Raw genomic sequence first — 16,410 nt, forward strand, 5'->3', positions numbered from 1 at the left:
AATAGCAGTCAGGAGAGTTACTCATGGTTTATGAGGACATGATTTGGTTTGTGACGACTGATGACTATTGTATGTGACTCAGCGGTAGACTATTGTTTTACAACACTTGTGTGTTTTACTCATGGTACTGTTAACACACACGAGTGTTTTTAACAATAGTGTACTGCTAAATCACATTTAGTAGCAATAAGATAATTTTATGACGTTTGAAACTTAATTGATAAAAGTATTAACGAACCTCTTCAGGAGACGTGACTTCACTTCCTGTTAAGGCTGGAGCGACAGGCTCATGGACAAGCTGGAAGACAGAAACAAAGAGAAAGGAGCAATAATGTGACTCAGCGGTAGACTATTGTTTTACAACACCTGTGTGTGTGTGTTTACTCATGGTTTATGAGGACATAATTTGGTTTATGACGACTCATCACTATTGTATGTGACTCAGCAGTAGACTATTGTTACTCGTTCAAAATAAACAAAACTTTTTTAGAGTCATTTCGTTCGTTGAATGAACAGAATGACTCGAAAAAAGATTTGTTCATTTTGATGATCGAGTTCGAACAGGAGAGTCACGAACGTGCATCACAGAACAGAGCAAGGCGAGCATTTGAGCTTATAAAACTTAAACGTTTTTTATTTATTTTTGAAGTGACCGATTGTTTCGCTAGATAAGACCCTTATGCATCGTCTGGTGTCGTTTAAAGCCATTCGAAGCTGCACTGAAACTGTCATTTGGACCTTGTACCGTTTGGTACCCAGTGAAGTCTATTATATGGAGAAAAATCCTGGAATGTTTTCATCAAAAACCTTAATTTCTTTTCGACTGAAGAAAGAAAGACATGGACATCTTGGATGACATGGGGGTGAGTAAATTATCAGCAAAAGTTTTTTAAAAATTGAACTACTCCTCTAATTTAGAAATTGTTTGAGATCAGAAAAAGATCAGAGATCGGTGTTTTACAAGTAAAGCCCTGTTTTAAGATCGTTTCTGATGAAATCGAACGGTTGAGATTAAAATTTGGACACATGCTGCTGTCCCGAGAATTTTAGGTTTCTGTGTTAGTTCATAGGGGCACTGGAACAATCATTCATATAAACGCATTAAACTTTAGTTTACAGAGACGTGAAACTCACCGAGTGGTCTGGAGTGTGCACTGATATGCTCACGCAAAAATCGCTGCAAAAGATGCTTAGTGTTCACACAAACACCTGTCAAACACAGCGATAGGGACATTGATCTATTGTTTTCTTTCTGACAATGAGTGGCGTTTTAATATATCAATACGGATGATTCTGTATCGATACAGTAGCAAATCCATTGATGCAGTTTTGAAAAAGAAACCGAACAGAAAAGACAAATTTTAAAACGTTTAAAAGTTTAAAAAAATAATTAATGTGCAGTGTGCACCTATTAATAACTCTGGGATTAGAAACTGAAGTATCTTAATTTGACCCAACCTGATGGCTTTTTCTTCTCTGTTATACAGAATAAAAAGAACAGCTGTTATAGTAAACTGTGTAGGACAAAATCAACGTGGCCCATGTTTCGTACAGTATAGTTTTATTTAATGCCATATCAGCATCTGTGGCTATTTTCATGGCATAAACTGATTTACACAAATACAAGAGTTACATTTATACAATGAAAATAAAAACAAAGCAAACAGAAACAGCAATTAATACTTTACAAGATGTTTTACATTAATGTGATACCTGTTCTGGTACATTCTTACTAAAGTCAAAGTGAGTTTGCTGCCTTTGCTGTTGTTGTTGATGTTGTTGTTACTGCTGGAGCTGATCTGAGACTGTAGACATTAAAACAAACATATAGAGATATATTAGCTGATTAAATCCTTTTTATGTGACCATGACAAGATGTAAAGACAGCTGACAGTGTTTGGCACCTTCACTAGCTCACTGACCTGCTGTAAAGCTGCAGATTCTGCCCAGGCTGCTATAATATAATAATATAATAATAATAGTAGCCTAATAGTATTAGGGGAGATGTTCACAGAGGCTTCTGCACACAAAACATAAGATATTGGTAAGCCTAACGGTATGTGATAATAAGCCTAAACTCTTACCAGATTTGTGATCATTTTTATGGCACTATTTTTTTAAATAAATACTGTAATAATAATAATAGTTTAAAGTAAAAATAATAGTTTTTAGTGAAATAACATAAAAAGACCAGACCCCTCGACGCCCGTGAAACTTTTCTCCCTCAAACAGCAAGCTAACGTTACTTCTACAGCCTACACACAGCAATACAAACAACATCTCTGCATGCTCTCTTCACGTCGTTCTTGTAAAATAATAATAATAAGTAAACAAACATCAAAATCACTTCGCTGAGAATAAAACACCACTTACCAGCAGCCGCAGAGTTGAAGATATCCTCTGGTAGTGCGCGTAGTCGCGCGAAATTAAAAAATGCGCGTGCAGCGTCAGGAATCGTCCCGGATGAGTTCGTCAGGTGAAAGGTCATCATGTGGGTCATTTAATTTACGGATAAATTATTATTCATTAATTTTACTAATAGTTAGATTGGGAAGGCATCCACAAAAGGGCCTTTAATTACAAAAAAAGGAGAGGAAATTTTGCCTTGACAAAAGGGCACTTTGGGCACCAAGGGGCAAAAGGGCAGGAGCTCAAGCAACAAAAGCAAACAAAAGCCCCCCCCCCCTCTGCACGTGCCTGGATGCCAGCAAAAGTGCCATTGTGCCTGTGCAGTGTGTGCATCTCTACAGCTCTGATTAGGACCACTAACACCATGTAAGTAAATAATGTCTTCAGTTGTTGTCCCTTCTTGCTATTCTACATGATGGCAAGATTTTGAAAAGACTTTAGCTTGTTTCCTAATGTTATCCGGGCTAGCATCAGGCTAACCTAGGCTAGCTCTAGCTACTCACCAGGAAACCTGGCCAAGCCTCCACTAATTTTCCTCACACCAAGCATTAATAACTCTTTGAGGGCCATGATTTCTGACAATTTCCTCCCCTCTCTCACGCCTGACTGGTTCAAAATTGTAGGGCTGTGGTCCATCAAGAATTTGATGGTTTCCCTCCTCTTCAGTCTCCCAGTCGTTCTCCATAGTCAAACCGCAAACAGAAGGAATCTAGCAGAGTACGGGTTGCTACTCCCTGTTATGACGTCATCACCCAGTTACGGTAAAAAACATGCTACCTTTGAAGAAACCCCAATAAATGTTATTTTAACGTATTTTAAGACAGAAATTATTTAAAAAAAATATATATATATATATTGAGCACTTAAATTAACACATTAATTGATTGTGGTGGTTAACCTGCAATTTACACTTTAACAAAGCCTCTAAAAAATATTTTCACGTTTTTATCTATGACATAAAACACACCAGTTATAACCTGCTCGTGGTTTTTTAAACTTTGTGTCTGCTTGTGGTTTTTTAAACTTTATATAGGCTTCAAAATGTATTAATTTTGGATTAACTTGTGAAGATTATCTTGATAGACAAAACGTGTAAGGGTCACAACTCTTTGTTGAACACAGATCTTATTTTTTGCGATTTTCCAAAAGTCTATGGGGAAGATGCATAGCTTTTCGATCGAGGGAACCCATGCGCCGCTAACTTCCGAGTTGTCCTACAAAGTGACGTCATAACTTCGGCACTCTATATGATGATTTGCTGCTCAGAAATTCTGATTATTATCAATGATAAAAATAGTTCTGCTGCTTCATATTTTTGTGGTTGCTGAAAAAACTACGTTGCATTACAGGGATTGATTACATTTTAAAACATAATTCAAACAGGAAACAGTTAAAGTATAAAAGTATTTCACAACATTCTGGGCACAAGATGTACACGATGCTGTTTTTATTAAGAGGACTGATGCTGATTTTAACCGTATGGCTGATTACATGCGATTCCATGTTGGTGAATCAGGACTTGTTGATGTCGGAGGCGGTTCTGTGCTATACCCGTGACCAACTTTTACTGCTCCAGCCTAGTCACACACTCGCCCCCCAGCTACCGAGGGAATTACAGGCGAGAACAGTGGGGGAAAGCCGTCGGAGACGGACGCGGAAGAGGGGAAAACGTGGCGGTGTAAGGCAGAGATTACGGAGAAGGGCAGTAAGACCACCACTACCCTCAATGCTTCTCTGCAACACCCGCTCCCTGAGAAACAAAGTTGAGGAGTTAAGAGTCAATACCAGAGTTCGACATGAGTACCGGGATTCATGCCTGCTTGTGTTCACGGAGACGTGGTTACGAGAAGACGTGCCGGACTCGTTCATTGCCCTGGAAGGCTTTTCTCTGGTACGCTCTGATAGGAATGACAACTCAGGCAAGAGCAAAGGGGGCGGTATTTGTGTTTACGTTAACCAAAAGTGGTGCTCGCAATTCTCCGTGAGGGAGCGGCTCTGTAACTCCGACATGGAACTGGTATGTGTAAGCCTTAGGCCTTTTTATCTTCCACGCGAATTCGGAAACATTTTAATATGTATCGTTTATATTCCACCTAGTGGGAATGCTGCAAATGCAGCTAAACTTACAGCAGACTGTATTCATAGACAATTAAGTCGTACCCCTGAAGCACCTTGTTTCATTTTAGGGGATTTTAATCATTGTAAACTTGATGCTGTGTTGCCTGGATTCCATCAATATGTGGACTGTAATACGAGAGGCAAAAACATCTTGGACAAATGTTATGGGAATGTTAAGAATGCCTATATAGCTAAGGTTAAATCGCCATTAGGCTCCTCTGATCATAATGCTGTCCATTTAATTCCGACATATAAGTCCATGCTTAAGAGCAGTAAACCACAAACTAAAACTGTATATGTGTGGAATGATGATGGAATTGAAACGTTAAAAGGATGCTTCTCTTGCACTGACTGGAACGTCTTTCAAAGTTTGGATCTAGAGGAGGCCGTAGAGACTATGACAGATTATATACTTTTCTGCAAAGATAATGTGTTAGACCAAAAAATAATAACTATATATCCGAATAATAAATCCTATATCTCTAAGGAAATTAAGGAGTGCATAGTACAGAAAAAAATGGCTTTTAGGAGAGGAGACCTTGCAGCTATGAAAGATGTACAGAAGGAACTGAATTATAAACTAAGGAATGCTAGGAGAAAGGAGAGGGAGAAATTTGAGGCCCATTGTTCGACTATGAATACCAAAAAATTATGGGATTCTATGAAATATATGACAAACATGGCTCCAGCCAAAAGATCTATCAATGTGATAGATGAGGGGGCAAAGGCAAATGAGTTGAATGACTTTTATTGTAGATTTGATGTAAGAGACTTCTCACAGGAGCAGGCAAATGCACTGGATGCCTTGTCTATATTGGATAATCCTAAAATAATTATTGACCAGAACATGGTGGAGAGACTGTTTTCACAGGTCTGTCCTAATAAGGCTTCTGGGCCGGACGGCATCTCTGGGCGGTTACTAAAATCTTGTAGTAGAGAGTTGGCCGAAGCCTGGTGCCCTATTTATCAGAAATCTATGGACACGAATACAGTTCCCTCTATGTGGAAGAGCTCCACTATTATCCCTGTCCCAAAAAAGGCTAGCTGTAAGGAGAATAATGATTATCGTCCTGTAGCACTTACTTCAATAATAATGAAGTGTTTGGAGAAAATTATGATTAATTTTGTTAAAACAGACGTGAGTGGTCTATCAGACCAACTTCAGTTTGCTTATAGGAGCAATAGAAGTACAGACGATGCTGTTATAGCTATAACACATTTTATAAATAGGCATTTAGATGATCCAGGCTCGTATGCACGTCTTTTATTTGTAGATTTTAGTTCAGCTTTTAATATCTTGCAACCACATCTTTTAATTGCAAGGCTGAATGATTTTAAAGTCAATCCACTTATTATAAAATGGTATTATTCTTTTTTGACCAATCGTAGGCAGCAGGTTAGTGTTAATGGGACACTATCTGAATTCAGAACGTTAAGCACAGGAGCCCCTCAGGGCTGTGTTAGCTCACCGGTTTTGTTCACTTTGTATACAGATGATTGCAGAAGGCGTTATTCTAATAACCACATCATTAAGTTCTCAGATGATACTGCAATTTTAGGGTTATTGAAAAAGACAGAGGACTTGTCTGAATATCTGTCAGAGATTGAACAGTTTGTGAATTGGTGCAAGGATAACCACCTAGCTCTGAATGTCAATAAGACGAATGAAATGGTGTTCGACCCTAGAGGAGTTGGTGATCACAGGCCTGTGATTATCCACAATGAAACCATCATACAGGTCCCTTCACATAAATATCTTGGGGTCTTGTTTGATAATTTATTGACATGGAATATCCATGTAGATAGTCTTTGCAGTAGATTACAACAACGGTTGCACTTTTTACGGCGTCTTAGACTTTATGGTGTGGATCAGAGGTTTATGATAATTTTTTATCAGGCAGTCTTCGAGAGTTTAATTAGATATAGTATTGTAGTCTGGTTTGGTAATCTGTCCGTAGCACGTAGAACTAAACTGGTACGGATGATCCACACTGCTTGGAAAATCATTGGAGTAAAAGAACAGACATCATTGCAGACCCTCTATGAACAGGCTACTTTAACGCAAGCTAAAAAGATTGTGTGTGATCCGTCGCATATCCTGTACACAGAGTACGAGTTGCTGCCTTCTGGGAGGAGGTTTAGAGTTCCTCGCTGCAGATTGAACAGATACAAAAACTCATTTATCCCAGTGTCTGTAAAGTTGTTAAATGAGGGCGGTACGGAGTTGTAATTTATGCCATTTTTATTATTAATATTGTCTGGTTTGTAAATTTGTTGTATGTTAACTGTATACTGACGGCAGCATGGGTGATGGCCCAACACAAATTTCCCTCCGTGGGACAATAAAGTTTTTACTACTACTACTTTTTTTTTTTTTGTTACATTACCTCAGGTGAATGCGGCTATACAGCCACAAAAAGCATCATTAAAGCATAAAATCTATAAAAATGGGAATGTCACTTGATTAATGACATGCAAAAACAAAAGTACACCTTACTGTCAAAAGAAATGACCTCAATTTTAAGCCCCACAAACATAATAGGCATAATTTACTGTTACGCGCCTAAAAACAAAAAGACAACTTAACGGCTAAATTTGTTTAAAGGTCATTTCAGTTGCCAAAACACGGTTCCCTATGGTTTAAAACACAGATAATACAGACATGTTTAGAAAATATTCATTTTACCTCCTTACTTTATCCACGACCTCGTCGTATATCCAGAAACGATTATGAAGTCGTCGCTCGCTTCGCCCGTTCGCCGGCGCCACCGCTCTACGTTTGGTTTGAAAGAAACTGTATCCTTGCGCCTGGGGGGGAATTCTTGTAGTTTGAATATTTCAAATCTTTATAGCTGTATTTTAAATTTCCGATTATTTTTGGGAAATATTATATGACATATGATATAATGATATGTGAAAAAAAAATCGTAATTAAAAACATTCGAAGCAGGACTACTTTGTCAAGCGTAATGTGTCGTCAGTCAGTGACTAGGTCATGTTGAACCCGTAGGTCTCATATGGGACCCACTTCATTTCTGACATTTCTTAATTTCTCTCATTCCCAGCTTTGCAAATTGGAAATAAAATACATGTTTGATAAATTCATAGGCAGGTGAACGTTGTAATAATGATAATTCAAACAAAACGAAATGTCACAATAGAAAATAATGCATTTATATTTAAAACAGTTGTTATACTGATCCGATGCTATCTATGATATTAGTTATTTGTATAAAAGTGACTACCAACCAAATGTTATCATTTCAAAATTTTAAACGTATAAATATATATATATATATATATATATATATATATATATATATATATATATATATATATATTTTTTTTTTTTAAGCATGAAATTATTTTGCCCACATAGGTCCTATGAAGGTCCCATATTATCATCCAACATGGGCATACCTATATGTGACCCACATTGTGAAACCCACATGGGACCCACATCAATTGCCCATGTTCAGCCCATGCCCACAAGGAACCCATGCTGCCTGGATATAACCCACATGGGGCCCACATATCAATGTTGGCTGGGTACCCAGTCATATTGTGAGTAAAACCCCAATAATTGATGTTTGAAGCTCGTCTGATGAAGATTGCTGTGACCATTTTGCACCGAATTCATAACAAATAGAAACTAAGAACTAATTGCCAGTGTACTAGCCATAGCTCTTGGTTTTCCTTTATAGTGATGTGATTTATTCAGGATGTAGTGCGTAATGATTGGTGTGGGTATTTGTGTGCGCAATTGAGTGGTAATAGGCTAACGTTAGCTTTTATTTGCATTGGACTAGAGATACTGGTAGTTGTTTCTTCTTTTCCTTCCGGTAAACTACTGTCTGGATCTGTGGAGATCGACGTGCGGTGGGACCAACCCAGGACATTTATTCATTGACCATAAGGACATCATACCAGACTGTGCTAAGGACTGCAGCTTTTTTTGACAATGTGTTTTAATAATTAGATCATCTTGATTTTATGGTAATAAATGATTTTGTAATTCAATCTACTACTGTTTGAGTGTCAATAGTGTCCAGCCCTCAGTGAGAATTATTTAATTGGGTGAATTTGGGTCCTGGGTTTCAGTAAATAACCTAGCTGGCGTAGTCGGCTACTTTTTAACTGGGTTCAATACCAATAGTATTGCTCCTTTTTGTAGGAAGAGGTGTTATAAGAGAACAACCCTTTCATCTCCATTGAACAATGGACAATCATCTCCATTTGCTGTGCCGTATCGCGCCACATATCTATCAATGCAAACAAATATCATTTGGGAATTACCCGTCTTTCGAATATCTGGATATTGTGTTAAAAGGTGCTCCACGCATTTTACTTATCATTGTTTACAGGCCTCCAAAATACTCTCCAGCCTTTGCTGAGGACTTTACAGAACTGTTATCAACAATTGCCTCAGAGTTTGACTGTTTTGCCATTGCTGGAGATTTTAACATTCACATAAATAACGCAGAAACCAATATGGCAAAAGAAATCAAAACTGTTTTAAAAACTTGATCTGACTCAGCATGTACATGGACCCACACATAATCGTGGACACACTCTAGATTTACTTATCAGTAAGGGTCTAAACATTTCATCGATTGCTATTAAGGACGTAGCACTGTCTGATTATTTTTGTATTCGCTTTGATATATTGATCTCTCCTGCCATTGAAGCTAGATCTTTGTCTGTCAAGAAGAGATACTTAAATGAGAACACTAGTGTACTATTCATGAAGGCTATATCTTTAACACCAAGCATATCTGCTGACTGTTGATTTTCTCCTTGATTCTTTTAACTCAAAAATTAAGAGTGTAATTAATGATATTGCTCCTGTGAAAGTCAGGAAGAAGAATGGCACACAAAAAGCACCTTGGAGAAACTCAGCAGCAGTGAAAAATATGCAGAGTGCATGTGGCGGAAGACAAAACTTGTAGTCCATTATAACATCTACAAAGACAGCATCCATGCTTTCAATAAGAAACTAGGCAAAGCTAGACAGACTTTCTTCTGGAATATTATAAACAGCAATATAAACAACACGCGCACTCTTTTTGCTACTGTAGAGAGACTGACAAACCCCCCAAGCCAGATTCCCAGTGAAATGCTCTCAGAGAGCAAGTGCAGTGAGTTTACTTCTTTCTTCTCTGAGAAAATCAATAATATCAGAAAGGTGATCAGATCATCCTTGAGTTGCGCTGGGGTCAGACAGATCAGACCGCAACCTGAGAAAGTAGTCACTATGTCTGATTTCGAAGAAATTGATGGCAAAATTTTGGAAGAAACCGCACAGCACCTTAAAACATCAACCTGCACCCTATCGAAATGATATTCGCTTAAATACTGATACAGGCAAATTATCAGTGCTGGTACTACTCGACCTCAGTGCTGCATTTGACACTGTCGATCACAACATACTTCTTGATAGGCTGGAAAACTGGGTCGGGCTTTCTGGGATAGTCCAAAAATGGTTCAGGTCATACTTGGTAGGGAGAGGTTATTATGTGAGTATAGGAGACCATAAGTCTGAGTGGACATCCAGGACATGCGGAGTCCCTCAAGGCTCAATTCTTGCGCCACTCCTATTCAACCTGTACATGCTCCCAATGAGCCAAATAATGAGAAAGAACCAAATCGCTTACCACAGCTATGCAGACGACACACAGCTCTACTTATCCCTATCGCCTAACGATTACAGCCCCATTAACTCCCTCTGCCAATGCATTGATGAAGTAAACAATTGGATGTGCCAAAACTTTCTTCAGTTAAACAAAGACAAAACTGAAGTCATTGCATTTGGAAACAAAGATGAAGTTCTCAAGGTGAACGCATACCTTCAGTCTAGGGGTCAAACAACGAAAAATCAAGTCAGGAATCTGGGTGTGTCTCTGGAGTCAGACCTTAGTTTCAGTAGTCATGTCAAAGCAATAACTAAATCAGCATACTATCACCTGAAAAATAATGCAAGAATTAGATGCTTTGTTTCTGTTACAGGCCCCACGCGGAAGGCTCAGTATACAGATAAGACAGTTCTGCAAAATAACAGGAAAAATTTATGAGACAGGAGCCACAGTGTCACGTCGCACTAAATCCTCAGCAGATGTGAGGGCGCAGGCGCACACAGCTCCTATATGAGAGTCCTCCTTTCACTTTTCATAATACGAGTCCCGTCTTCTCACTACAACAACAAACTATATTTCTACACCGATCCTGTACTGATTCACTTTCAAGTTCCACAATTCTTTTTAGTTCACATAAATAACAATCCAATTTTGCTTAATGAATTAACACTTTACCGAAAATGTGCACATACTTTGGGGTGTCACATTTCCAGTCAAGACTTAGAGAAACTTGTGCATGCTTTCATCACCAGCAGGGTGGATTATTGTAATGGACTTCTCACTGGCCTTCCCAAAAACACCATAAGACAGTTGCAGCTCATACAGAATGCTGAGCAGAACCAGAACATATGAACACATCACACCAGTCCTTAAGTCTTTAGAGTCAAGCTAGAGTCTTTAACCCTCTGGCAAGTTTATCCAGAAATGCAGCAATGTTGGCAAAGCACTGCAATTCAGTTCATGCTAGAATTAACCAAACATTAAAGTAACACTGACCTGCAGTACATGACCTTTAAAGTAACACTTTAGTGCAATGTATGGGATTCTATGGCACTTGGAATTTCAAGTCATGACATTTCAGAAAAAATGGACATGTTGATTGAATCGGATTCAACTGAATTTCACGCAATAACATGTTGTGATGTTTACCGGAAGAAGATGCAGTAGAATTTCATGGCAAGGATTCTTGGAAATTTCTTGGAATGAAATGTCATGGGTTTGGGGGCATGGGGTGGAGTGTCATGACACAAGTTTCAAGGAATGTCATGTAAAACATTACATTAGCATTAACAAGACATACCATTAGAATGAAAGAATGATATAAGCCTTAACAAAACATTGTAACAACACTGACACATATGACATGAATATGAGAGTAATACTATTACTGCATTTGTTCAACATTAGTCTTAAAAAAACACTGGATTTCAATTACAGTGCATATGAAGAAATGGACAAAGGCATAAAAGGGAATACAGAAAGCAGCTCATTAATTTACACGGTCCCGTGTATCAAAAAGCACCATTCTGCCCCATGTGAGGCTCGAACTCACGACCTTCAGATTATGAGACTGACGCGCTGCCTAACTGCGCCAACGAGGCATGTGCTCTGACTTGGGTGAGCGGTGAAGCCCTACCTTCTAGATCATCTGCCATTCGGTGTAGGTCCAAAAATGCTGCTCAACACCGGCCGTCATGTCAGGATGGACATGTCATGTCAACCAAGGACAATCTCAGGAGTTTTGGAACAAAGACTCCAACCAACAAAGACTCCAACCAACAACGACTCCAATCACCCATCCTTCCGACTTCCTCACTTCTCCTGGGTGCTCGGCGTGGCCTCAACAGAGTCCCAGGCCTTCACCAAACCAGTCATGCGTTCCTGGAGAAAGAGAACGCTCAACCAACTTCCACTTGACACTGCCGGAACCATCAACGACTCCAATTTTCAACAACTTCAAGAATTGTTCCCATTACAAATGCAAGTATTCAATTCAATGAAATGTGAAAATGAAATTCTGATGGTTCCTCTCATAGACCCTCTTCCGGTTTCCAATTTCATCCTATCACTAACCTATTTATGTATTCATGTGTGTATGTTGTTTAGTTTATTTATATTCATATAAATATCTATATTTAGTTAATAAAACTTGTACATAATATGTATTTGGTTCTGTTTTGTTTGCAATACAAGTCACTTTACGATCACGGTTTTTGCTACTGGCTCAAAGTACTGTACAGGCGAAGAAATAATTATTCTTCGGTGGCCATGGAAGATACCCTTTATTAGAATAAATTAATAATCAAAATAGTTCGTTGGAAGAACTGATTAATTGATTGTAATATTAATTCAGCCACATCAAGTTAATCCAATTAACTGACCCAAATATTTATAATTAATAATAACAAGATATTATTGATTATTAATATTTCCAAAAAGCTGAGTTCCTTACATAGCTCACCATTACCTGCAGTGTGTTTCGAGCTGTGGCCTTCCGGCTCGTCTTAGGACAGACTGTGGGACAGAAAATGGAGACATGGCTGCCATCCACTGTTCTTTAAGAGAGGACCACACCGATGACTTTGCAGGTTCTCTCAGCCACATGTATGGCACTTCAACTGCCAATCAAAGGATTGAAAGTTGGTGGTCCTTTTTCAGGAAACAGAGGTACGTTTAACAATACTGTTACTCACATATTTTTCAATACTGTTTCATATTTCTGTAATCTTTTCGTAATATTATGCTGGGTTGGAACCATACAATGCTGACTTTGAAAATGTAGGCTTATTTATATGAGCGTCATACATGGATCAGGCTGTGTACTGCCGATTGTGCAATAGTTATGGTAAGTAAAAGGATTAGTGTGCATGGTTGACTGTTTCAAATTGTAATAAGTGTTTACAGTCCATTCTGCACTGGTGAATGCAGTGCAGAATGTTGTTTTCCAAGACTGTCACATAATTTAAGTATTTGTATTAGAAACATTTATACAAAACTAAAATCACTGTACTCCATTATTAGGACACAGTTCTGGATGGATTTATTCAGTGACCTGAGAGAGAGACACTACTTCAATGGCACCCATGAACACAAGTGCCTTGTACGGTATGTGTTCCTGGGCATCTTTCAGAAAGAGCTTGATGAACACCGAGAGCTTTGGAATAACCATACCATCAGACCCGTCCGGCAGTCTCTCTGTCCATCTGGGAAACCTGATACCATTTACAACCTGCCTCACAGGTTTGTATGTAACACCTGTATTGTCATTTTCAATAAATGTTTGGTTGGTTTCCCTTTGAGATTTAAACACTATTCAAAATGAGTTCACTGTTGTGCTTTCTGTGCGGCCTTAGGTTTGGTGGAAGGGATTGTGGATTCCCAGTGGATCCCCAAGTGTTACAGGAGTTCAAAGACCTTCTGCCACCCACAAACAGTTTGTGTGGAGATGCTAACCTCCAAGCATATTTTGCCAACTTGGAGAGACAGAACCAGCTCGCTCCACCCATCAACTGGCCAGCTGCTGTTGACAACTACATTAGACTTAAGGAAATGGCTGGTCTTTGAGAGAGAGAACTAACAGACGTGTAGGCAATTTATTTTCTTTCAGACAGCATTGCCTCCAGTGTGGTGTACTGATATGGACACCTTAAATTAAAGGTTAAATTAAAAGCAAAGATATTAATCGATTGCAATGACTTCCCTTACTTTTTCCACCATCACAATGTATGCTTTTGGTGTTAACAGTGTTGATAAATACGGTATGCTGAAGCTAATGGTGACTTTCATGCTAGATCGGTAACATTTCATGACCAATTTATGCAACAACAAATAAACTTCATTCTGATGGCTCTTGCAAAATGTTTCAGAATAGACAAACTTACATTTTCTTATAAAAATTATTTTATTTCTTTTAACTGTTAAAATACTGACAAACAGTAAAGTGCGAACAGTAACAGCAATGTAAATCTGTCACGGAAAGTTTCCAAATAGAGAAACTTGCACCTTTTCTTATACAAAAAATCATTGGACTTCTGTAAACCATGTAACCATACAAATAGTAAAGTGCGAACAGTAACAGCAATGTAAATCTGCCATGAAAAGTTTCCAAATAGAGAAATTTCTTATAAAAAAAAAATGGATTTCTGTAAACAATGTAACAGTGCAAAGTGCAATGCAAACAGTAACAACAGTAATGCAAATTTGCCACTGATAATTAATTTCTGATTGACACCTCAATGGAGCCCAAATCCTGGAGCGTTCTTGATTCCATAATTCATGGCTTCCTCAAAGATTTCATATGAGGGTAAGATCGGGAGTTTTAATGTGTTCGCGCAGACATTAGCCTCAGGAAACCTTGAGTGTTTCTGGAATGTGAGTTGAGGCTGTGGTATTAATTTTGCTGCTGGGATTTCTTTCAGGCCTGTGGCGAACATCAGAATGTCCTGCAAGGACATCCCTGACCCTTCCTCTGTGGGGGCTGGGAGTAAAGAAACACATTGAGATTTATCATCCATTTGTGAACTTCACTTCAAACAACATACAGAAAATTATACCTTTTACAGCGATTAAGTAGTCCAGCCAGTAGCCAAGCACTCTCTCCTCCTCATGGCGATTTGAGCTACCAGTTGGGCTCATTTCTGGACGGAACAGTGACTCTACACTCTCGGCTGTCAGGTCTTCCGCACTGTAACACATGTAGGGCAGGAAAATGGAGGGATGCTGTTCCAGAGCGTTGAAAAAGTTGAGGGTAGCCAGGCCATCCTTGAACCTATTACCGGGTTGGGTTGTGGGTGAGGGGAAGAGGCAGATCATGGTAAGTTCTTAATGCTATTGCCAGTAGGACTCACATTTGTTAGACACTCATTTGAGTTTCATTCAAATTCTCGTTTGAATTCTTACAAAGTAGTCAGAGTGACCTACCTCTGGAAGTAAACATGGTTGCGGTAGGTGAAGTACCACTGGATGTAACCATCCACAACTTTTTCCTTATCCTCCAGTGTCCTCAGGCATTATAGCATCCTGCTGTCTGAAGCATGCTGGAGTGCTTATCTGCGAGTTCCACGAGTTCTTCCAGTGTCCTAGCATTCTTAATCTAGAGTAAAATAAAAACACTGTCTGTACACTCTAAAAAATGTTGGGTTATTTTGTGTACCCAATAACATTTCTTCTGGTGAGAAAATCCTGCACAACAGCTCTGTACTTTCATGTCAAGTTATAATATTTTGTCTATGATATAATGCACTTGTTTAAAGATTAATCCATTGTTCTTTCTGTTTTATGTAAAGACACTCTTGGAGATGTTGCTTTAAAAACCCTGCCAGCTATCCTTCCTCCATTGCCACACAAAACAGGCTGCAAGATGGCTCGGCCCTCTTACCATGAGGCAAAACAAGCATTTGTTGATTTACAGCCTGTAGGTACATCATTTATGACAACACATTTGGGGTAATATTTGATCCATTTGTGCATATTTACCATTTAAAATTTCTATTTAAAGGTTGGAACAAACATCATCAAGTATTTGGAGGAGGAGGAGCAACGGAGGCAATTCCCTCATGTCCTGCAGCTTGGGGACAAATTCAACTGCTCACAAGCCTTCGTCATTGTGGGAGGAGCGGCACTAGAGCAAGACAGCCTTTTACAAGCTGTGGATACATGCTTTAAATTATTTTATGTTTTAGACATTGAGTATCCAACGCCTGCGGCAGCTGTTTGGCAGTTGCTACAACACACAATATTTCACGAGTTCACACTTACATACAATTAAAGGGAATAAAGTATAATGCGTATTTGGCGTGCTGTACGGGGGGAGGGCTCCGAGCTCGGAATTCGGCCCGAACCCAGAGTACTCCCCCCTGTATGTAAAGTGGTTTAGGACTAGAAGAGTGGAGAAGGGGTGGTGGAGGGACGCTGCTAAACTGTCAGAGAAATGAGGTGAGAGTGCTGAGTCTATATATACACGTTTTAATCATGATTGCTGAGTGCTCTCCACCCGTGTTAATTATCTGAACGTGCTTCTCCCGAACTTTGTTAATAAAACATCATATTCTGTGCCAGGAGGAGTTCCATCAACTCATTGTCGCCTACTTAGGCAGTTTATAATTGGATAAGCTGGACAAGCTTTGGTTTGTTTTGTTTGTGTATTTGTATTCCATGTTTCTTAGAACTTAAAACATAATTGTAATTAAATTAATTTTAGCATTCTGTGGCAGGAGCTGTTCCCTCAACACACTGTCGCCTTATGAGGCAG

At 39.0% G+C, this 16,410-nt stretch overlaps 1 protein-coding gene, 2 long non-coding RNA genes and 1 other non-coding gene across 4 annotated transcripts in view; 2 read left to right on the top strand and 2 right to left on the bottom strand.

Annotated features, from left to right (window-relative positions):
- Positions 1-16,410, top strand: part of LOC143747602 (transmembrane 4 L6 family member 1-like) — a 484,334-nt gene that overhangs the window by 42,021 nt on the left and 425,903 nt on the right. The window lies entirely within an intron of this gene.
- Positions 11,688-11,761, bottom strand: trnam-cau (transfer RNA methionine (anticodon CAU)). Its single transcript has one exon. It is a non-coding gene; the product is annotated as a tRNA-Met (tRNA).
- Positions 12,624-13,607, top strand: LOC143747578 (uncharacterized). Its single transcript, XR_013206757.1, has 3 exons — positions 12,624-12,827; positions 13,182-13,265; positions 13,514-13,607. It is a non-coding gene; the product is annotated as an uncharacterized LOC143747578 (long non-coding RNA).
- LOC143747579 (uncharacterized) lies at positions 14,425-14,943 on the bottom strand. Its single transcript, XR_013206758.1, has 2 exons — positions 14,714-14,943; positions 14,425-14,628 (listed from the first exon to the last, which is right to left on the bottom strand). It is a non-coding gene; the product is annotated as an uncharacterized LOC143747579 (long non-coding RNA).

This window comes from Siphateles boraxobius, unplaced genomic scaffold (assembly GCF_051911475.1).
Source record: "Siphateles boraxobius isolate OS27281-9 unplaced genomic scaffold, OSU_SipBor_1 23, whole genome shotgun sequence".
Taxonomy (NCBI): domain Eukaryota; kingdom Metazoa; phylum Chordata; class Actinopteri; order Cypriniformes; family Leuciscidae; genus Siphateles; species Siphateles boraxobius.